General features: G+C 36.0%; 1 long non-coding RNA gene across 1 annotated transcript in view; it reads right to left on the minus strand.

Moving 5' to 3' along the window:
* Positions 1 to 328: 328 nt before the first annotated feature.
* Positions 329 to 24109, minus strand: part of LOC110479289 (uncharacterized) — an 80303-nt gene continuing 56522 nt past the window's right edge. The window contains exons 2-4 of the long non-coding RNA XR_002466902.2: positions 9580 to 9624; positions 6131 to 6150; positions 329 to 439 (exon numbers count right to left, since the gene is read on the minus strand). This is a non-coding gene — a long non-coding RNA (uncharacterized LOC110479289). The remainder of the gene's footprint in view (positions 440 to 6130; positions 6151 to 9579; positions 9625 to 24109) is intronic.

Below are 24109 nucleotides of genomic sequence, written 5' to 3' on the forward strand. Positions count from 1 at the left end.
CACTGGTGTTTGTTAGTAATGGAATTACTAAGACTATTATTTTAAAAAGTGTACACATATCAGAAAAAGTGTTGTTTTAACCTCTTAATATTCACCCCTCTTAAAGAATTTATTAGTCCTTCCATTCTTATGCCAATTCACAAAAGAATTAAACTGGACACCCTGCAGAAATGTGTAATCACTGATTTTCACCATGAGTGATTATAAAGATGTCATCCTGTGTAAAACAATTAGCTAATTAATAAATTAATGTATTGAACAAATGAAGGTTTTAACAGAAGGGCACAGTAACCCAGACAAATTATAAACATAATGATATGAGAGATGTACGCACAGTGCAGATGATGTCAACGCAACTGCCTGAAGAGTCTGCCAATGAACCAGATGCTGCTTTGGAGAAAATATATTTCTCAGATGGCATCAGGGTAGTGTTTGTCATCTGAAAGTGAAAATGACTTATGTTTGTAATGTGATAGGGCAAACAGCACTATTCCATCACCATACATTCATCTTTATCAAGTGTCTTTGGAAATCCATACTGTATGTGGATTTTATATTTCATATTTCAGTAGTGGCAGGAGCAATTCATGTAAGTAATCATGGGAAAAGTATTTGATTGAAGGATAGGTAAATGCTAACACGTACAAATGCATTTTCTATTTTATCCTTAGGAAAAACTGGACTCTTCCTTTACTCATTCCATTTCAACAAATGCTTTTTTCAGACTGTATCGGAGTAATAATTAATATTCTTTCTCTTAAGACTGGACAAAGATGAAGGTAAAGTGGTGTCAATGACATTGAGATTCAAGGCTATTTTCCCTAGTTGAAAAATTCAGGAGCAGAAACTTCACAGCTGTTTTTTTTTTCTCTCTCTCTGCATATATCTATCTAGATCTAGACAAATGAAAATACAGATATATGGACCTATATGAAAACATGGAGAATTCCAACTCTTCTTAATCTGTATGAAAGAAAAATCAGACTTCATTTTTCAACCTTTCTCCCATTAAAAAGCCTTCAAAACAGAATTATCGATGACCAAGTGACACTACTTCTGAAATTATGACAGATAAGGAATTCTTTGGACTATAGCAGAGTCTTCACAGCTTGGTAAGGACTTATGAACATAAGAAGACCAAAATTGTGTCTTAATGATATAGAAAATTTCTATATGAGCTATATATTTTTAATATCATCACAGGCAAATTTAAGGTGTTACTCTGTGCTCCTTCACTGTAAAGAGATTCTATGATAAATGGAAAGTAAAAAAAAAAGACAATGGACAAAGTGAAATAGCTCTTTTTCCTGCTGGATTATGTGTGACAAGTGAATGCACAGCATAGAGCTAATTTTAAAAAATACTAATGTTTTTATACAGCTGAGAAGTTTTGAGAAATTCACTGCATAGTGCAAAATTGACCATAGGCTTGCTTGTTTGCAGTACCTCACATTCTTAGCCAGGTTGCATCACGTCTGTGTGAGTATGTTTGAATGTTTTAGCTGTACTGAAAGTGAACATACTTTTGTATTTCCCTAATACTGAGTTTCTGAGGAGTCTTGAGAAAACTAGAGTATTCTGTTTAGCAACAGAGAGTCTGGAATTAAAATAAACTATTTATTTGATTTACATTGCCAATAACTTGACCAAATGACACTGGTCACAGCAAGACCATTTTTTTAGACATAGATTGAAACAGAGAAGAAAGTAGGATACATGGCAGACTGAACTGCAGTAGGACTGCCCATTATTTAGACAAACTTCCAGTGGTTTTAGGGCTTCTCTGTCCTTGAAAAATGACTACACAATAGAATCAAACCCAAAAGCATAGAAGGCCAGATCTAAATTCATTAAGGTAACTGTCATACAATATTTTCTTCCAATTTTGAATACATGTAGACAATCATTTTAGCATCTGAGAGATTGATAAAAGTAGATCTATGTTTTACCATGCTAATAATAAGTGTAATAAAAATTTTACCTTCCAGAATTACATGCAGTAGGTATGAAGAACAATTACTTTTGTACTAGATCATAGAATCATAAAATAGTTAAATCATAAAATCATTCATCAGTTGAATGATCAACTGGTCCAACACATCAAGGGAAAGGGAGTCTAGATGAGAGTACCCATCCCTGTTCAGCCACCTCATGAACAGTAGTGACTTCAACACATGGTGATTTCACCCCATCCCATTAATCCCTGGAGTTAATCATTCCAGTGATTAATTGTTCTCACTGTATAAAAATCTTTATTTATTACTATGAAACTGCTCAATACAACTTGCACTCACTGCCACTTGTTCTATCCAAATAACAATCAGCTGTAGCAGATGAGCACAAGTTTGTTGAAGTAATTGGAACTGCACCATTTGAAGGTTTCCAGTAGCCCTGATAACCTTTATACTCACTCTAATCTCCATTTTATAATTACATCAGGATCTAGATCTGTTCTTTAAAGTCCTAGAAAAATTTATTTTGCCTTACTGACAAAATCAAAATAGTATAATCATTTTTATATCAGAAATTGACTACAGTGAGGATTTCTACTTAAAAGTGGTATTTTGATATATTCTAAAATTATTTGGTCGAGTTCAGTCTGTTGGCAAGAAACCATCCATGATTCCATCCAATAGCACTTGTATGGCACTGGGGCTGTAAATAATGTTGTGGGAATTCCTTATGGGGACTTCAAAATTATTTGCAAACATAGAATTTTATGTTAAAATTTAAGGAAAACCAAAATTCAGGAGCCAATAAATGTTTCAAGAAAAATAATATTGTCTTTTATTTGTTATGAGTTTTGCTGTTTGTCTTGTCCCTCATACAGCTAAATTCCAATAGATGGGGAAAAAAAGATAAAATAAATAAATCTGATTTAGAGAGTGAATTTTATATTCATCAGTGAAAAAAACATTTCCAAGGCTATATATTTCACCCATTATTCCAGTTTCTATATGAAAAAATTAATTCTTTCATTGCTCTACTGTGTTAATCCATTCTTGCAAAGCATCAGCTTTACATAAGCAAGGATTTTGCTTGTCTGCATATTAGAAAATTTCTTCCCACTTATACTGTAATATAAAAATAATAAATTATATTTTTTACAACAGTTACAAATGTTGGCAATGGTTGTGTTGCAACATTTTCTGATAAATTAAACAGCTATGTAGCATAACTGTTTCCAGAGGTACCAGGAGATTTCAAGGATAAAACAGGATAATCTCAGTTTAACCACCTGGAATAATTTAATAAAGTTAAAACACTTTCAGTGAACTTGTGTTTTTCAAGTTTGATGAAGGCAGAACTCCACTCAGAACACTGCTTTGTAAAGCTGGCAACTTGGAAAGGAATTTGTCAGCTATGTTCAGGGCCTGATAAAATATGGGTTCATTGAAAACTTTCCAACTGACAAGGATTCTTAAAAAAAATACTCTATATGGATCAGTTCCATTAGAACATTGATTTTTCTAGTTTGTTATCAAAAAACACACCAGAAATTTCCAGACTAGACTGCTCAAAATAATGGAAGCCCATAAATAGTTTATCTTGTAAATAATTCAAGAATAATAACTAATTGTTCATGCAGTATTTCCAGAAGAATTATACAGTGTCTTCAAACTAGTTTGCATCGGAATCCACTAATGTGCCACTAAAAGCTAATTTTAAAATTCTCTCTAGAGAGTTTAAAAAAAAATCAATTAAATGTTTACATTATTCTAAATTAAATATAAATCCCATTAATTGAAATCAATAATGATAAATTTCCTTATTTGCATGAAATGAAAATGCATAATCAGAGAAAAATAAAGTGAAACAAATTAATTTTTTAAAAAATTAGGAGATGGTGGGTATGTCAAACAGATGCAGGTAAACAAATTGTTGAATGCATAGTGAATTATCAATTTGTATGGAGGCTCCTCTGCAACAGGCACAACCATCTCTTTCAGTTCCATAGGGGATCATTAAATATTTAAACTAAGTATTAAATTAATGGGGTTTTTTTAAGGAAAAATGAATATACAAATGAAATTGACAGAACACCTGATACGTAAAATCCAATTCAGCCTTACCTTTTCAATTTTATTTATTAAACTCTTGAGAAAACAAATGAAAATGAGAAAAATATTGATTAAATGTCTCCCTTTTTTCCAGTTTTTCTTTAAAAGAAGGTGGTAAAGTTTCAAATATATAGGGTGCTTCTTTCTGAGATCCATACATGATTATTTCACAAAGTAGTTTTAATGCAGACTCTGAAATGTCTGCCTGTGTGTTTTTCTGTTTTCTGATGCTCTGACTTTGTAACTAATGAACTCAGTGGGAAGTTTGATTATCATAATCAAAATACAACATTCCAAATTGCTTTCTGCAAAGACAGGGCACAAGAATTTAAAATGTCCATGAACACTCTTTCTAATTATGGCTGTGATACCAAGCAAGTCATAATTTGTCACCAATAACAATATTTTCTCACTGCATAACCTCATTATTCATTTGCTTTACGTATTTTTCTTCCACTTATTTTGAATCATCCAAAAACTTGATCGATTCCAGCATTGCATGATATTTTCAGAATGCTCGACACTTCATATTTCATGAGGGATACTTTTTGCTTCTTCTATAACACAAACAGGAAATAATGAGTTTAAAATTCTATTCAGTTTCTAGGAATACTTGACACAGTGAAGAATATGAGAGAATATGACTTTATTTACATGTGACTGGGAATGGTGCTCCACTGCCCTAGGCACAATACAAATAAAGGAAATCTGAATGAAGCAGTGGTGTGGATGGAGGTGTGTGGTCACCTTTCTGTCATAAACAAGAGGAAATGATATGTCAGGAATGACAGTAAGCAGAAGTAGGACTGCTGGCTGCTCTCTGCTCAAGAATGTAATGCAACAGCAAAGGGAAATCTTTATCAATCTCGTGACTTAAGCCATTGGTAGAAATTGCCTTCTGTGAGTTTCTGTGCTATTGGCTACACTAGGTTGTGATTTGTCTGCCTCCACATATGTACTTCATGTTCCCAAAGACATGAGAATGATTAAAGCACATTTGAAATATTGACATTGTTTATGGGATGGAGAATTCAAAGGTCACTTTGAAGTCTGGAATTTCTTGGTCTTTGATTCTTTAATTTTCTGTAAGGAAACAATCCAAACACATTTTCAAATTGAGCCAGTGGAAACAAAAATCTACATGACTAGGTTCTTACAGAACAAAATCGGCTCAGATTACCCAGCAGCATTTTGCAACAACTGTGCCAGGACATTTTCCATTACATATTTATACCCCTGGATAACTTAAAAGAAACTGTTAATGTGTCTTTAAGTAAAACTTGATTTTCTGCAAAAAACAACAGAATTAAAACTATGGATCTCTTTTTAAAACTTATTTCCCAGCAAATTATATTTGTTCTGAATAGAAGTTCATTGCAATATAAACCAGTGAAATAATAGAATTACAAAAAATTAAAAACCAAACAAAAATCTGGTCTGGTTTAAGCTAAGCAGGTAATTCAGCATCATGCACACACTTGCTTGTTCCCCCCAGTGGTATGTGGGACAGAATTGGAAGGTAAAAGTGCAATCAGAAAGCCTTTTGTAGCTTTTTTTCAAAGGATGATACTTATTAGAATGAAATTTATTAATTTTTTTTACTCAAGCATGAGTGGTTTGATTTTGTAGAAAATCAAGGATTTTCAAAGAAAAGATAATAAGTCATATTGCTCAGATATAAATTGAATTTCATTTATTTAAGTTACATGTTTATCACCCAGATATAAATCACAAGGAAAACATTTAAATTATAACAAAAAAATCCTTGATATGATGTTTTGAATCCTAGTTCCTCCTATCTGCTCTTTGCAAAAATAGGGAAAAATACTTAAGCAAGAAATTCTTTGAGTGGAAAAAAACGTTTAACTGGGATCAATAGTGGCCCAATAGAGTCAATGCAGTCTGACTGAGCAGCTGTCTGAGCTGGGGCTGTCAGCCACAACACAAGAAAAAAAAGGGATATGATTATAGTCCTGTCAAGCAAGTAGAATAACCCCAGAGCATGAATAAAGTTACAATATTGTAATCATTTATATGAGAAAAAGTCATAGAAAATATATCATACTTACTTAATCCTGTCACCCCAGGCCTGCAAATGTAAAGAAAGTGACTTAGTGCTAAGTGATTTTTGTTATTCAGTGCTGTACTGTAGTCAAATGACTGATATTTGACAGACATTGAAAGACAGCAGCATTAAACTTGTCCCTTCATCCCAGATTATGCAAAACAATTAGTCTTTCTGCTTCATTAAGGCCTAAATCTACTTCTTTTGGCACCTGTGACATCTTTCAAGTTTTATGTTAGTTATCAATAACTCAGTAGGTACTCACCTGTTTGGTGGATGTGAACCAAATTATTTAAGTCAACAAGAAGATAGAAATTTCAGCTGAGACCTCTCTGGAGAGAAAAATCTTAAAGTACTCCCCAGGTGTTAGCCTCAGAAAAGATCCTTCAATTTACAACCATATAGCACATGTTTGGCTGTTTGAGGAGATATTAAAAATCTACATTCCTCTGTGAGCTGAAGCCTAACACAGATTTCCAGGATGATTATTAGTCTGTCAGATATCTGTTCTGAGATATCTTGGCATATGCCTCTGGCAGATATGTTCTGCTCTATAATCAAAGGACTACAAGAATTTTGAGAATAAAGGAATTGTTCATATTTTTTGTAAAAATGGTCTTTCAGATCCCTTTGGGAGGATGCTATCTCAAAATAATGTGTATTCAGGGATAAGGTGTTGACTGGTCTTTCAAAGATATGACAGATAGAAACCTAAAAGCTGTGTAATAACAGTTTAGGAGTAGAGGACCATCATCATCCTTGGCCTTTCCAAGCAGTTTTCAATTTTCCAGGCACATTTTGGCTAGGATCCATTATCAAAACATAGTTTTCTTTTGCTAAGATTTTTTTTATTTTATTTTTATGAAAATTATTTTATTTTAAAGAAATGAAGCACCTTATATATAAACACAGGAATTTCTTATTACTATCATTAAAATTATAACAGCTTCATAATTTCTAGTCTTGCACTTGCCCTTACACACATATTTCCCAATAGTCCTTCTCCTGTTGTGGCCTGGAAAAGCTCATTCATCATGGAATTACAACTTGCTGTATGAGATAGGTGCTTCTTTCATTTCTTCAGTAAATTATTTTAAGAACAGAGCCTATGTGACTTTCCTGTTTGTTAGCTTCCTTTGAAGCTTGGGATGAAAATTTTTTGTCATCCCAGGCTTCATTTCACTTCTTCAGCCTGGTGCAAGCTTAGTCATCAGTTGTGTTGTGTTCTCAATATGTGGGCAGAGTTGGAGCACTATGGAGGTGAGGCTGGCTGCCAGGAGGTGCCAGGAGAAGCTGAAGCTGCTGACATGCACTCACTAGCCTGGTTCTACCTTCTGTAATACTTGCAGGTTGCACACAGTGGAAATGGTGTGATAATCACATAGCATGATCATGATTTTTGGTCAAAAAATTGCATTTCATGGAAGACAGAGAGGTGTCATACGATGCAAGGCAATAACAGCGGTCATAGCAGTGGCAGAGACAGGAGCCAAGCTCACAGTGAGCTCTGCATGTTCTCAGACTTTCTGTGAAGGTGGGGTTTTTGTTTGTTTTTCATGTTTCTACATTTCTGTAGAAAGCTAATGATGCACACTACATGTGTGCATCATTTTAGATTATATAAGATCTCATTATTGATCATCCAGACCCTGAAATAAAACATTTCCAGTATCTAAATTACTATCTGTGTGAAAATATTTAAATATGACAACATAGCAAATAGTTGCATGGAATTTGAGACCATAAGTGTGCGATTTTAAGCTTCAGGGAAGCTTGAATTGTCAAGATTCCACAGGCTAAAACATTATTTTAGTTTGATATCTGGTACACTCTGGGTTGCAATCCTTTGTGGACTTGAGCAATCTTCATTCTGTGTATGAGTTCTGCTCAGCTCCCCTTTCCTGTGCCCTGCAGATGCCGCCATTTGCAGGTTTTTTTTATTCTGCTTCAGTAATTGAAGTGTGGGATTATATGTTACACCTACTGAGTTACTGCTGAGATTGTATTTATTCATGGAATTTTGCTTTCTGACAGGCCCTGTTATTACCTGGGTTGCACTCTTTTTGTTGATGTGTTAGCCACAGGGTGTCCTTCTACAAAAACCATGTGACTACGTACAGTCTTCCTTCAGAAGAGAGATATGTCCTTGTGAATGAATCCCTTATGTGCATTTACCTAAACTGGCTTACTGAATTGCATTTCCATCACCAAAGATAGAGAAAGTAAGCAAGAAACAGCCTTTGCACTTTCTAGCATGCAGGAAACGATTCTGGATACTTAAAACTCAGCCAAAAGAAAGCACAACTGTTCATATGATTCTTCTGTCTACCCTTGGCTTTTCTACATGACAGAAAATGTAGCCTTATGAGAATGACAGTTATTACAAATTAGTTTGTCATATTAGAGTACATTTAGGATGTAACCTTTCAAGATAGTGCAGACCTTTTGGTAGCAGTGGTGAATTTCCAATAACATTTAACTATCTAAAGATCAAGTTCTTGTGAAAAATATGATAGCCACAAAACTAATACAGTTTTAATTATATTCATATTTCAAAACAATACTGAAGCATAAAGGAATGAGGAATTAAGACACATTGAAGAAGTTTCAATAAATCAATACCTAAAGAAGAAATATTTCAAGTCCAATTATATTGGAAGTTTAAAACAGAAGTCAGCAAGGAAAGTATCACTACTTCCTAGAGTTTACAAGTCTACCTTCAGTCTTTCACACCAGATGCTATAATAAAATATGAAGATAAGAGGAGAAGAGTAAGTACCATGGATTCTTTCCTATTAAAATCAGATTATTAAATGTATCAGGAGAACTATACCCCAATTTATCAGTCATCAAATCTGCAAACCAGGGTTAATTAGCTCCATGTAGCAATGTGCTGACATTTGTATACAAGCATAAATATGGGCTTTTAAAAACATACTTTATATAATTCTTGTTTTACATGCCACACAACCGACCCTTCAAGAATCAGGTCCTCTTTAAGTGAGAAAGAGAGAAAATTTTTTCATGTGTGCTTCTGTAGCACTGCAGACATGAACTGAAGGGTGCTATCATCTTTTGGATTTTCTAATCTGTGAATAGTGATAAGATTATACAGAACATCTGAGACTTCAGACATTTGGAGTAGTATAAAATGTCAGTTAGGTCTTTATTTACTGTCATTAGCTTATGATCCAGTAAACCTTCATCAGACACTGTTTTGGATTTGTTTTTTCCCCCAACAGCTACAACACCTGGTCTCTCTTGGCAGTAAGTTCTATGTGTTATACAGCAATTACCTCTGATACATAAAAAGCTTCCCTGAGATCTGTTGTAAAAAGCTAATTCATGGAGTCTTTTCACAGTCCCCAGAAATATGTATATATTTCATTGACTATTTTACATAATTTCCAAAAAAAGTTTTGATGAATTCAGCACTTTTAAATTATAACTTACAATCTATTGGAATTCTTGACAGGTTATTGAGGTACTCAACCACACCTAGGTAGGAGAAGAAGAAAAACTCAAGTCAGGGACTTTATATTTTGCATTGACTATTAGAATTCAGTTCTCTAAAATAAGCTGACAAAATGTTCCTGTAGTATATTTTTTGTGTGTTTTATATTTTTGGTTGGTTGTTTTGTATTTTAGACTTGTTCTCAGAAGAATGGAAGAGAAAGTTCCTGAAAATTCAGAAAGACATACTTGACACCAGAATAAAAATTACTAATTTTTCAGAAGCAGCTTTTTTTTACTAGAAATATGTATTAAAATATTATTTGGGTTCTATGTGTGTACCATTTATGTATTGTATTATTAGGTACTGACAGTAGGATGCTGATGTTGTGCTTAATGTAGCAGTTCCTCCACTACTTCTATAAAAAATCCCTCTTAATTGTGAAGACCTGTAGTTTCAATGAGCTGTCAGGGAATGAGATGCAGGGCTAGAGGGCAGGAACAGTAGCACAAGGGATCTCAATGATCACAGGGAGGAGTATAGCAGAGTTAGAAATGACATAGTGTGCATCAGTTTGAATAGATAATAGGCAGAAAAATAGAGAACAAGTGTAAAAAGCCAAGGGGATATAAAATTAAAGACAAGTCTAAAGATACCTCTTGTTCAGGGATAAACCTCAGGGTAGCTTGCACTACTTTTAAGGAAAAAAATTCAAACTATTTTGCTGATGTACTAGAGTCTCATAATTTATTTGCTTCTTTTATTTCATAATGTTATTAATTAACCACAGAAGTGAATTCTGGACATTATCCTAAAAGAATTGGAACATAGCAATAACTGTTTCAGAGCTGGAATTCTAGGACTCTCTGGATTTCTTCCTTCTTTTGCAATGCTGTCCTAGCATTAGGCAGTTTGTTATTTCTCCCTTTATGGTCAATGCCTAAATTGTGGCATTAGAAAACCTCTCCTCAACCCTTTATAGATGTAAAGGGCATATGGCATATTCGCTGCATAGGTGCTGCTAATTTGCTGACCTCCTATCATCATATAAAATTGTGTGGTGGGGTAGAGAGCTATCTTCTTGGAATTTAGATGCTGGAAACAGCACTTTAATGTTTTGGCAAGGTTTATTCTTTAAATGGATTGACAGTTTTGTCTCTAGGCATAGACAAAATTGGCAATATGACACCCTGTGATAACAGATTGACTGATTTATGATTCATTTAATCTAGACTGGTTGTTCACTTATTGATGGGAAAATTCAAATTGTAAGTTCTCAGCAGTGGTAATTTGTGACACTAAAATAATCTGGAATGGAGAATGAGAAGGCCCACCTACAAAAGGGTTTAAATTAGCTGGAAGCAGGAGTTCCATAGCCAGAGGGACAGACTCCATTGAAGAGACAAGAAACAGACAGCATTTACCTGTCCTGTAGCCATCCTACAATGAGAGCTACATTTGGGCAGCAGAGCAACCTGGAGTTTGGACTAAAGGCTGAACTAGGTGCCCCACATCAGCATTCACAGGACTGGTGCTAATACAAGCAGATATAAGGAATCAGCTTAATGTAGGACTCAACTGGGTTTGAAATAGGGTAATTTCTTGCATAGCAGTAACTTGAGTGGATTAGGGCTTGCCTGTTGCTTTCCTAAGAATACATCAATAGTAAAATATTTATTAAGTATAACAAAATGACCTTAAAACTCTGAGGCAGAAAATATGTAATTATGCCATAGCTTCAAGTAGAAATATGAGGTCTCCGAAAGCAATGAACATCAAATATTTTTGGAAGTTACATACAGGTATGTGTGACAAGGATAGCGCCAGAGTAGGAGAAGTCCAAAGATAAGGTGCCATAAAAGCTTGACTCTTGTCATATATTTTTCAAATATTGATGGCAAAGCAGTTCATAATTTAAAATGGGTCTCAAGAGAGGTACAGGTTCTGAAATGAAACTTAGTCTATCTTATTGAAATATCATTAGCACACAGAAACCATCTCTCCAAGGTATAATAATGCATTCTATATGTCAGCCTGCTGCCCACAATGAATGCATATTGTCCCATTGTATTATTTAGGGTCTTGAAATCAAATGAAAATAGATATACTACTCCTTCCCTGGATTCTCAGTAAAGTTATTGCAGAATTACTTTTTCTTTAAAACAAACAGATAAAAACAATTGAGATAGCCAGTTGCTGGGAGGGCTTATGTTAACATCTTGAAAAACATCACTAAACTATAAATTAAATGTGCATATATTTTATTTAAAAAATTAATGAAAATTTATTTTTAAATTTATTAAAATAATTTATTAATAAAGCAATATTTTTATTTAAAATAGTTTTTATCACAATTGAAATTGGTCATTTTCACCAGCGCAGCCAAATTGTTCTTGGTTTAGGGCTATGAAAGGCAAGGACAAAGTATTGATACTATTACCACTGCGACCCATAGCTGCCAATTAACTTGTCTGACTTTCTAAAAGTTTGATTGGCTTGCATCATGGGCATATTGTATCAGTTGAACAGTATGAAGGCCTAAAAGCAGAAGCCACCTGGATATATCTCCCTCACAAGAAAAAAAATCTCACTATTTTGTTCAACAGCACTCTGTCTGCTTTGAGCTGTTTGTTGAATGTCCCAGAGATAGTGAGCTCTAAGGTAGCATTATGTCTCCAACTGATTATAATGCATCGTTTTTATTTCGTGCGACTGTTGTTATGAAGTCATACCACGGAATTACAGAACGGGTAAAATGGGAAGTATCCCTAGTGGATCATCTGGTCAAGCCTCCTTTCTCAAGCAGGGTAATCCCAGAGTAGATGGAACAGAATTGCATCCAGATGGTTCTTAAATATCTCCAGTGAGGGAGACTCCACACCTTCTCTGGATAATCTTTTCCTGTGGAGATTTCCATGGTTACTGCACAGTGCAGTTCTTCCTCACTTTCAGGTGGAACTTCCTGCATATCAGTTTCTGCCTAGGGACTCTTGTCCTATTGCTTGGCACCACCAAGAGGAGCCTGGCTCCGTTCTCTTGACACCTTCCCTTCAGATACTTATAGACATTGATGAGATCCCCACTCAGTCATCTCCCCTAGGCTGAACAGGCCCAGCTCCCCCAGCCTGTCCTTGTAAGAGAGGTGCTCCAGTCCTTTAAACATCTTTGTCACCCTTCTCTGGACCCTCTCCAGGATCCCCAGGTTTCTCTTGTACCAAGGAGCCCAGAACTGGACACAGCACTCCAGATGTGCCTCACTAGGGGTGAGTAGAGGGGCAGGATCACCTCTGCTGACCTGGTGGCAATGCTCATTCCTAATGCAGAACACCATTGTCACACAGGCACACTGCTGAGCTCATGGTCAGTCTGTTTTCCACCAAGACTCTCCGGTTCTTCTCCACAGAGCTGCTTTCCAGCAGGTCAGCCCCCAACCTGTACTCGTGCATATGTACTGCAACTCCAAAATACTTATGTTGCTTCCAACTCTTAGAATGTCTATAGACTATTTTTGGATAGGAAAGAGAAGAAATTAAATTATAATGATATCAAAAATTGAAAAGTAATGCATATGTATAAAAGCTGGTTAGAATTGAGATTATAAATTTAGATTTGGATGAAAATTGGTAATTACATTTATTCATATGCAAAATAGACTTTCATATGCCAATCTGCCAGCTGAGTAACTAGCTTTAGTATGTCCACTAATCTGAAATTCAAATAAATCAGTATTTGAATAAGACAAAGTAAGCAAACAGATAATTTTAAAATGTAGTACAAATTTACAGGAAACATAAATCTGATGTCTTGGATACCTTATGTTTTTAAATAAACTGAGTTTCTGACAACCTCAGTATAAGGTTGTTCCAGAATCCTAACACTGTTTTATCAAAAATGATGGCATAATCCCATATATTGCAAAATAAATGCAAAAATAAGTTATACAAATGGATTTACAAATATCATTAATGTGGTATGCAAATCATTCTATGATTCTGTAGTAGAGAACAAAAAAAATCAGAATATTTCAGAAATTATCAAGATGTATTGCAGATGCCAGACCAGATTTTTTTATTCTCTATTGCTTCAAAGGATGCTATAACATTTTTTTTAATTAACCATATAATGTCAAGTAGTGTAAGTTTCCTGGGATGCATGAAGCAATGAATGTGCCAGCCATTTGAGAAACTCTGCAATGTTAAATTGAAAATTGATTCAGTCATCACTGGAAATATAAGTGTGCCTTTTTTAATCAAGTGGGGTGGGTATCTACTAAACTTATGATCAGATTTTCCAAAAACTAGTGCAATAGTCAGCCCAAGTAAATTTCTCTATTCTTTGTACAGAATAGAGAGAATAGTTAGGGCAACAGAATCTCATCTAGAATTCTTTATAAAAATGTATCTTATACATTAAGTACAGAGCCTGAACTATCTAAGAAGATTCAGCTGCTTCCAGACATTTATTAAAAATAGCTGTGCCTTTATAGTTACATAGGAAGATGGGTTACAATTTAAATTGCACTTGGAATTCAAAAGGTCATTTTATAGTTGACTTTGCTGCACATGCTTTCTATGGTAATTTTTGTCATATCATTGAGAAACACAAACCTCCTACTTCTGACTGCAGATATTGTAAATGCACCTGAAATTGTTTTGTAATTTGAAACTTTCTACTCCTAAAATATTTTTTCAACCTTCAATAATTGGATACATTTTTCATATTCCTGAATTCTTGTTTTGAAGATTTTATATCTATGTCTAAACATTCAAACTAAATATTTTCATCCAGGATCTGTGCCTGAAAAATTATTAAACTTTCATGTCAAGTAATTCATTTGCTTCTTCTAGTTCTAGAAAGTTTTACCTTTTTTTATGTCTGCATCATGACAGCATAGCTGGGATAGAAATTTAGAATGCCTTTATCTGAAATACACCTTTTGAGGTCTCCTTGGAACCTGCTATCATCTTATGGACTTCACTAGAAGTTTAAAAATGTAATTTTTTCCTCAGAAGAATGGCTCAGGGTTTTGCTGCTGTTTCTAAGCATTCTTAGAACTGTTCTGCTCCCCAAAGCTCTATAAATACCATTCCTTGTTCCAGTGTCACACAGCTCCTTCAAAAGTGTCAGTCCACCAAGAATGTGATAAGATATAGGGACAGTGATCAGACAGGGAAACTGGAAACTCAGCTAAAGGCAACTATAATAGTTCCTGTAACCCGTGCAAGTAAAAAATGAGAAACATGACCTAATTGTGGATATTTGTCTCATCTCTTTCACTAGATACTAAAAATTTGCACCTCAGTCCTACATAGATGTAGTCCTAAAAAAATAAGGTTCCTATGTCCTGTATCCCTTGAGGGACACAAGTTTTTCTCCTCAGACAGAAGCAGAGACTTCTCAGGATATGCACTTTGGATGGCTGATGAAGATGAGCAAAGGTGAAGTTAAGGTACTTTAGAATAAAAAAAAAAAAATATAGGCTTTTCTCTGTTGGTTACCCTGTGTTGTTGTAATTTATGGTGGATACCTTACAGGCATTTGTCCATAAGGGATTCCTCACATGTATGCCCAGGCAATCTGTATATACCCAGTGGCTTAAACAAAGCCAATAAGTAGTTGTTATAATCCTTATGGTTGAAATCCTAAGAGTTTAAGCCTACTAGTTCATACCAAATTGTTAGAGAAAAAGAAAGAATAATAACATAGTTCAAATTATTATGTAGACCCTTTCTGCGGTGGTGTGTTTTTCTTTCATTTAATATTTGTTTAATATCTGTTTCCCCCCCAACCCCCCAATCTCCTCCTCTCCCCAGTGTCAGTCTTCCCTAGCCCACTCCTCAGCCTCTGCCCTAAACTCCTCCCCTACTATTCCCTCATTGGTTGCTGTTCCTACACCCGTCCTCCTGAGTTCTTGTATAAAACCTTTGCCCCCCCGCCCGCCGGGGTCTTGGGGCTCACTAAATAAAACCATCCCGTTCACCCCCCAAGTCCCGTGTCGCCTTCGTCTGTCCCCGCGCGCCACGAACTGAACTGCAGAGCTTGCAGGGGGAAGCGGCCGCCTGTTTCTCTTCCCTCACCGCCCAGCCTGGCACGGCTCGGAGTGCCGTGGTGAGAGGAGCGCGTACCGCGCCACAACATATGGTAGCAAGAGGATGGTTCCCTCCTTCGTCTTGTAAAAAAAACGGGCAAATTCGTGGGGGCGCCCGCCTCACAGAAGAAGAAGGAGGGAAGAGGAACATCTACAGCCGTAAGAGCTCTGCCTGATGCTAAGAGGAGCTGAGCGCCGAGCGAAAAACTGACGCTCCGGGACCCTCTTTGTTCTCGCCATCTTCCCGCCCGGGAGCAGCCGCGCTGCACGGGCAGCCGGGCTGCAGAGCTTTTTGGCGGGCAGACTTACCCGAGGACAGAGAGAGCGGTTTTGGCAGCGGCTCAGGAGAGCCTGAAGAAAGGCTGACCGAGAAGAGGTTCCTCAGTCAGCATCTGCAGCGAGACCACCGGAGGCTGATAGTGGCCGAAACCAAGGCTTCGGGGACGAGTCTTGGTTTAACGGGAACACCCAGGCTTCCGGAAGGGCCAAACCGAAAGAGAAGGAACATCCCCAGTTTTCAGCGCGACTTTTCCATCGAGTCGAAGAGAAGATTCAAGCCATCTCCGTCCGAGCCTGCAAGGTAAGGTGGGCTATACGGGTGCGGGGTCGCCCCGACGGACGGCTGGGTTTGCCGCTTTTTTTTTTTCTCACATTTTAACCCCCGTCTGCGCCCAGACTGGGGCTGTAGCCGTGCATGTCCCTGGCAAGCGGGTGGGTTTTCTTTTTCTGGGGGAAGCTAGCACTGAGTGCTATCCTTCGCCTAGTCTTCTGTGGGGACCTAGATTGGATCGCTTTTTCTTCTCCTCGAAAAAGTTGTCTTCTCTATCCTCCCCTCCCCATTCTGGGCTGGACGGAGGGGGTAGAAAAGACACCAGTAGGGAACAGCTAAGAGGGCGACACGTTAGCTATAGGAGCGTTGTTAAAAGGGGCCCTTTACACCCACGCATTGCGCCGACATCCAGCTGCGTCGGGCGGCCCCCCCCCCCTCCTATAAATTTCCCCTTTTTGCTTCTGTGAAGCTCCCTATGCCCCCATCCCCTCGGACTTTCCTAAAACCCTTTCCTATCCTCCCTTGGGGATTGCTGTGGCCGAGCCGCCCCAAGTGCCCTGCCGGACACTGCTCAGGCCAAGTGCAGTGTATCTGGCACCCCCTCCCAAGATGGCGCTGGCCACGTCGCTCGGGACCCATTTCCCGCCTTGACCCTTCTTTTCCGCCCCTGGTTTCCCACCAGTCCCATCTCTTCCCCCAATGGCCCTGCACCATCCCTGCATGAGGCTAGTCCCTATTGTGGGGAGGCGGGGTTGGATATTCCCCAATCCTTCTTCTGGCTCTTCCTCCGGGGCGAAGGTCGGGAGGGATCTTCTCCCGAGGAAATGGAGCCGAAACCCGGGACTGAAGATCCGCCATTTTGTCTTCCCCCTGAAACGGTGGCGCCCCGGTCCACCCCTTACCGATACCCCCTGTTAATCATGGCAATCACTAATTAAGTGATTGTCTGATTCCCCTATCCTATTCCTTAATGTACCCTACCCAATGTTCCTTTTTATTTAACTACAAATTCCTCTTTTTGCTTTTGATTATTTTTGAATAATCTGTTTGTTGAGTTATATTTTACAGAAAAAAAGATCATCTCATTTAATTAATGCTCAAGATATTAGGCCCACCTCTCAAACGGACATTCAAATTGAACAAACCACATCGCTATCCGCTAACTCTGCTTTAAGAATTTAAGAAGCTGAACATCGCAAGCGCCGCGACGAAGCAAATTCTAAATCAGATGAAGTCACAAATCCTGCTGTGCTTTGTACCCTTAATTTAGACTTTCATTTAGGACAATTTTATATATTCCAGATGAAGTTTTTATATGTTTCATATGTTGTAATCACAATTAGTTTATCATTTTTTAATGTCTTTCAATTTATGTTTTTTTAATAATATGTAATGTTACAATTTGATTTTATATTAAGTTGTTTTGTTGTAATTATAATTAATTCAGTCTTTTCTGATATTTTTTGACTTAAAGGCTGTGTTTAACCATTATTGCTACAGGAATCACTCAGCTACTATATCGCTTCAGGCTTGCTGCATTGTTGTGAAATTTAAAAATTTATTAGTTATATTTAGTTGATCTTTTATTATATTTAATTCCAATAATTCCATTTAATTATTTTATTTAAATTAGATAGTTGTAATTTTAATCATTCTAATTAAATTTTTTAATTTAATTTCTGTCAATTATTTCATCCTATTTCAATAGTTTCAATTATTTGCATTATTCTAGATTGTTACTCAGAGCAGCAAAACAGCAAGTTTTATACAGTCTTATGTCTGATTTAGGCTGTTACTACTCTTCCTGCCCTATAAATGCAATAATGTGTCTTTCATGTCCTTTAAGTAATTTACAATGCTATCATATGATTTTATATTATTTACATGTTTTATTAATTTGCTTAAACCACAGAATTCTCCTTCTTTTTGTAAAGGAAAAGAGGGAGATGCGGTGGTGTGTTTTTCTTTCATTTGATATTTGTTTAATATCTGTTTCCCCTCCCCCCATCTCCAAGTGGTCAATCCTCCCTTTCCCTGCCCCTTTCCCTAGAACCTTCCCTGTCATTCATTCTAGCCCCCTCCTCAACTTCCAGATGTTAGTTCTGCCCTAAACTCCTCCCCTGCTATTCCCTCATTGGTTGCTGTTCCTACACCCGTCCTCCTGAGTTCTATATAAAACCTTTGCCCCCCCACCCGCCGGGGTCTTGGGGCTCAGTGAATAAAACCATCCCGTTCACCCCCAAGTCCCGTGTCGCCTTCGTCTGTCCCCACGCGCCACGAACTGAACTGCAGAGCTTGCAGGGGGAAGCGGCCGCCCCGTTCTCTTCCCTCACTGCCCAGCCCGGCACGGCTCAGAGTGCCGCGGCGAGAGGAGCGCATACCGCGCTACAACACCTTTCTAACCTTTGCTTTTACTATGTTCACCCTTGCCCTTTTCTGGATTCTAAGACTGGTGGTTTCATTCTGATCATAGTGGTGTTGGGGTCAGCTCCAGTGAGTTGTCAGCTCCTGGACACCTTTAGCATTAACTGGAATATAACGTGCAAGTTGATGGTTTCTTCTTCCTCACTGTAAGATCCACTTAAGATAATATTTTTTTGCATATTTTCTAACACAGTTTTACACTCTTTTTTCGTTGGTCTGAATTTCTACATCCTGTTCAAATTTACTAATTATAGTGGCTTTTACCTATGCTGGATTAATTTTTCTCCTTGCTCCTCTTAAGAGGATAACAGTTTTTTTTCTCATATTTTCCATCTGGCTTCATAGGAATACAATTTGATACTAACAAATAAATGTGTATCCATTTTAGTATTATCCACCTGTGCAATGAGACCGTGCAATTCAGTTTCATTTCTGCTATTCATATTCCAAGTTGCTTACAGGCATTTTAGGAGGACCATCCACATTTCTTAACACATCTTTTACTATATATCAGTATCACATTATCTGTTAGCTTGCTTTTGGCTCACTAGCTGAGGAAATCTGTTTCAATTTTATTGTCAATATTTGAGCACCTGATACCGTGGGGATAACGACATTTTAAGCCTAATAACACTAATGTTGAGTGTTATGTCCAGCTGAATAAGGATATAAGGATGATATAAAATGCCTGTGTCAGGTACTTACTTTCATCCTTTTATTGGATGGAAATGGAGCATTGCTACACCAACAAAAAAAGCATTTACATTTTTCTCTTTTTTCCTGTGATCTCCCATGCCTGCAGGATTTTTTTATTTTTCAATCTTATCCAAAGGTTTAATGATTTTGCAAATTAATTTTACCTCCTTTGTTTAAAATACACATTTCCCACACAAATAACATTTAAAAATATCTGTGGAAATTCCAAAATCTACTAACTCAAATTTGTGTTAAATCCTCACTATTAGTCATGATCCTTTTCTTTTACATACATATTTTTACATACCTTTTTTATTGCAGGAAAGAGTGTTTATTTCTTTAAATTATTTATTGCAAATAAAAAGAACATTGCAAATATAGGCATAAGGTCTTTCGTTTGTAAACACTTAATTTCAGAAGGTAGAGTCTTTGAAGAGAAAAAAATGAGACAAAAACAAACAGAAAATTCAAAATATCTGAAAAAAAAGTCAATTGCATGATGAGAACTGACAACATTTCAAGAAAGCACCCTCTAGGCAAGCAATTAAGATGGGTCAGGATTAAAGAAAATATATATTTTAAGAGAACTTTTGCTCAGAGATCCATCTGCTCCCTGCTGGTGGGAAAGTCAGATTTAGAAGAGGCCCAACCTGTACAGCTGCTGCAGAAGAGCTCCCCCTGACAGCCCTGGATATAAAACTCATCTAACAGAGGTTAGCATCAGAAAGTCTGCAAGCATTCACGTTACGCTAAACAAAACTTCTATTTATTTCCTCTTCAGCTGATTTTTTTTTTTTTTGCTTACTTGTTATTTTAATTAATATATATTTCTGTATCTCTGTGTACTCCCACCAAAAAAAAAAAAAAAATAACGCTGATAAAAAATACATTAAATATTTATTTCCATATTTCTACTAGATTTTTTTTCCAAATATTCAGGGGTGAAATACTATAATATGAAAATAATAATATGCTAAAAAAAATCATCAGGAGATTAAAAAAGTAAAGATATGGTGTAAAAAAATAGGAACAGGAAATTCTGAGAAGGGGGAAAAATGTAGAAAAAAAGAAAATAACTGAAGGTACGGAGCAATTTACAGTATTAAAGTAAATCAGTAGTATATTGGAAAACCTAATGCATTGTTATAGGAATAAATGAAATAATAACTATGAACACTATATATTTTCAGTGTGAAAATTCAAGCTTCCTTTTTTTTTCCCAGTATTGCATTTTACATCTCTCTTTGATATTACCTATTAAAATCCTGAAAGCAAGAAGCCTAATATCAGTACCTAGCCAGGTTTCACAGAATTAGAGATTGAAGCACAGCTCATAGACTGAGAAAAGTGATTATCCACCATTATTCAGCACTTATTGACCACATCTGGAATACTGTGTCCAGTTTTGGTCTCCCAGTACACAAGAGATGTGTATAAACTGTAGTGAATTCATTGTGAGGCCACCAGGCTGGCTGAAATTGGAGCATCTGTCCTGTGAGCATAATCTGCTGGACTTGATTGGCCTGCAGAAGGACCAGTTTTGAGTGGGTGGGGGGCTGGTTGAAGATGGGGCTTGATAAGAACAGTGCTTGGCAGGTGGATGAGCAATGATCATAAGCTGAATTTTTTCCCCTCTACGGGAAGAGGCTGCTGAGACAGTCTGTGTAGTTCCCATCCCTGGAGGTTTTTCCAGATCTGAATAAACCAACTGAATAAACCCCTGAGCAGCCTAAACAGATTTCACACCTGACCTTGATGAACTGGAGACCTCCTGATTTCTCTTCCATTCTAAATTATTCTACTTATGCCATCTTTAATGACCGTATAAGTTATAAGCATTATTCTGAAACACCGGCCAGGTTTTTTCTGCTTATTCCAATATCACCTTCCAGCTGTTAATTTTGTACTCAGCACTCTTCCTTTTAATGTGTATAAACTGGCATGAAGTCAGTGTCATCTTTTCCATGACCCAGAAACTCTCTTCTGTGCAGCAAGAAATCTCTGGCTTCCAGCAGTCTACTACAATGAATGGCCAAGCAAAAAGCAAAAGGATGCAGTAATAAACCATGACTTCTAACCTTTTCTGCACCATTTTCATTAAAAATACATAAATGATACAGCTAAAAGACACACCACTGAAGTGACACATAATGTTTCATCCTCAGCCTCTACTATGCATGTTAATTTAGATTATCATGCTTAAATATTTAGCTGATTTTGTTTATATTTATTGTATATTTACTTTATTTTTTATTTTTATTATTTTGCTTAAAGTGTATGATAACAAATAATCTTCTGGTATAATGAGGTAAAGACAGATACAATAATTTCTGAAAAAATTATACCTAATTTCTTAATTTATTTCAGAGTTCTAAATATGTAGTCAACAATTTTAAATTAAATTGATTGAAACACTGAAAAAAAAGAATTATTGATGGTTAAATATAATTAAGCTGTTTTAAATATAACAGTGTAGTGAATAATGTGATGTCCCACACTTAAGGGGAAAGGGTGATTTTCTTGGGGGTAACCCAAGATTAATAAAATTTAGGACAAAACTCTATATGTAAATTAAGCAGTACTGTGGGGTGTTTTCTAGTACTATTTCATTTAGTAGTGTAGAAATAGCCTTAATATGTTGAATGCCAGGGGCTACCCTTTTCAAAGATTTTCCTCTGATGTGACTGTGCAACTGACTTCCAACTATATTCAGGTTTAGTGAATTCAGATAGAATATGTAAGGTAAATGAAGATACACTGTCATTACACAGAGAGGATAAATTGCCTATAGGGTATTCATCAGATGAAGAAAAATAAAAGCAGATGCTATTCCTTTTAAATGTGAAACTCAACATCTCTGATGTCATGTCATCTGAAGGGTGAAATGAGACATTTTTGAAAAATAGTATGGGTTTCTTACTAGATAAACCCACCTTTCTTCTGCTTATACTTAGTTTTTATGTACTTTGAGAGCTTAAGTTCAGCTTTTCTATCTTCAAGCAGCTTCCTACTCACCTCTTCAAAGGACATTTTTTTTTTTTTTAATAGATAGAGTGTCCTGGAGAACAATTATGTGAATTATGCACAGTTTCTGAAGCTAGTCAATGGGTCCAATTGAACTGGCAAAGCTTTGGAAATACACCTCTAAAATTCTAATTTAGAAAAAAATATAATTAGGCTGATATGAATTACTACATTATTACACTTTCTTTTAATTAAAAAAAGAATGAAAATAAAGTGCAGAGAACTTATTTGTTTCTCTCTATGAGAATCACATAGGAATGAAATAATATGGTGTTCTACCTTTACTAGCTATTTTTCATATACCTCAAGGCAAAATAAAGTAGTAAACTCTGTAATAATCTATTAAACAGATCATATCAGAGAAAAGTTTCATATTAGCAATATGGGTTGATTTTATTTGCCCCAAGTATTTGACATATTATGGTATGGAATTTTGGGTTTAAGTATTGGGTACTATTTATCCTAACTACTTCACAAAAGTTTTCCAAAAATGTTCAGTTTTTCTGAATATTAATGCAAAGTATTTGTAATTTTTGAAAGCATTTTCTACTATTTTTATTATATAAAATGTTAATAATGACAATTTTTAAGGATAACAGTGTTTCAGAAATTAAGCTCTTTATTTGCTAGTGATTAGATATGTCCTAAATGATTTTTCATCTTCAGTTTCAACCTGAGAGAAGATTAATATCTAAGCAAAGTATTTGGAAGTGGAGATTATAGCAGTGCATGAGTGAAGCTGTGGTACATTTTCTGTGATTATCCAAAGATTCCAAATGTGTCTCACAATCTTCAGGTAGTCATAGCTCTATTCTTGTACCAGTGGTGTATATTGTCAGTGTCATTATATACTCTTCTACTTCTGGAATGGGAAAGCACACATAAATTAATATTTATCAACAATTTTTTCTTTTTTTTTTCTTTTTTTTTTGGTGGTGGTACTTGTCTTATTTTGTTTTTTTTTTCTTTCCCCCAGCTTGATACAAGTAGCAAAAAAAAATCTGGTGTTAATCTCCACTCTGATTGATAAAATAATGCAGTATCTAGGCAAACCTACTATTAAAATGAATGCAAACCAACACAGATTAATCTGGTATGCCATAATGCACACACAAGTACTCCAAGTGTAGGTGTTTGTGGGGTTTTTGATATGAATTGAATGAACAAAGTACATATACTTTGACCTAAATTGAATTAGGATTTTAATAAAACTTTAGGACCAAACTCCCCTCCTGGAGTCACCAGAATAATTCATGAGCCATTGAACATATTACAACAGAAACAGTATCATCACTTGGCCTTAAGGAAAGGATTATGATCCTATGGGTCAGCAAGATTCTGGAATGGGAAATGAGAATTTATTTCTAATCCTCCTTCTTCAAGTATTATTAAAGGGGTCAAATCAACTATTAGATTATGTGGTTAAAATACAGAACCAGTGTTTTATAATGTGCAATTTCCATTTATATTTAGTGTTATTTTTTCCCTCAGTCATAGCAAAAACTTTTTCTAGATTTCTTGTATTAACTTCAATGTGTCAAACTAATTTTAAAGTAATAATAGTAATTTTAAGACAAATATTGAAATTATTATGCTGAAGGGTTGAAATTATTTAATCAGCTCTACCTGTTAAAATCTTAAGATTTGAAGATATCAAAATATAAAATATTTTTTCATTATTTTTAAAGTGTAGTGTTTTGGTTAATTGCTTTTTTGTTTGTATTTGACTTTTATATTTTTATTTCTA

This window comes from Lonchura striata, chromosome 1, assembly GCF_046129695.1.
Source record: "Lonchura striata isolate bLonStr1 chromosome 1, bLonStr1.mat, whole genome shotgun sequence".
NCBI lineage: Eukaryota > Metazoa > Chordata > Aves > Passeriformes > Estrildidae > Lonchura > Lonchura striata.